The following is a 707-nucleotide window of genomic DNA, read 5'->3' on the forward strand; positions in this document are numbered from 1 at the left end:
ACTAATATTTCCTTCGTAATAATAAAACGACGGTTCGTGCGTTTTATTCAAAATCGTAAATTTGACAAAATTACAGCACCTAAAGTCTTGATTTTTGCAGGGCATGTTAGTTTAATAAAGCATATTACAATCGTGTAAAAAACAGAATTTTTTTTTTTTTTTTTGTAGTCTTCAGCAAATGTTATAATATGGTTTTAAGTAAAGTCTGAATGTCGTGCTCATGATCATATTGTGCATGAGGTATTTTATGGTCCAAAGAATGGATGATTCCTGCAAGTGAAATGGGTATAGAAGTGGCCATTGCCCGGGGCCATTGTTGTACGGATTGGAACGGGGTGAACGCACTCTCAATGAAAAGTTAATGGCGATGGGTTATGACACACATCTGTGGTCAAATAATAAATATAAACAAAAGAAATCATTTCAAACTTTTCAATGGCCCCCATGCCTTCATGCTAAAATCACGTTCTTTTGCTCAAGTGTCGTCAAAATTTGTGATCTTATTTTTAAAAAAATCAAAATTTCTCTCCTTTTAGATATGTGTCCCGACAACTAACATGCAAAATATAGCAATCACATGTATCGTTACTAGGATAAGCTACGCGCAAGGCGAAAAATGACACGAAATAACATCTGGCAGAAAATGACATTTTAAGTTTAGAAACACTGAATATGTCAATTAGGCAACAATTATGCGTTTTGAATAT

Source organism: Amphiura filiformis, unplaced genomic scaffold (genome assembly GCF_039555335.1).
Source record: "Amphiura filiformis unplaced genomic scaffold, Afil_fr2py scaffold_198, whole genome shotgun sequence".
Lineage (NCBI taxonomy): Eukaryota > Metazoa > Echinodermata > Ophiuroidea > Amphilepidida > Amphiuridae > Amphiura > Amphiura filiformis.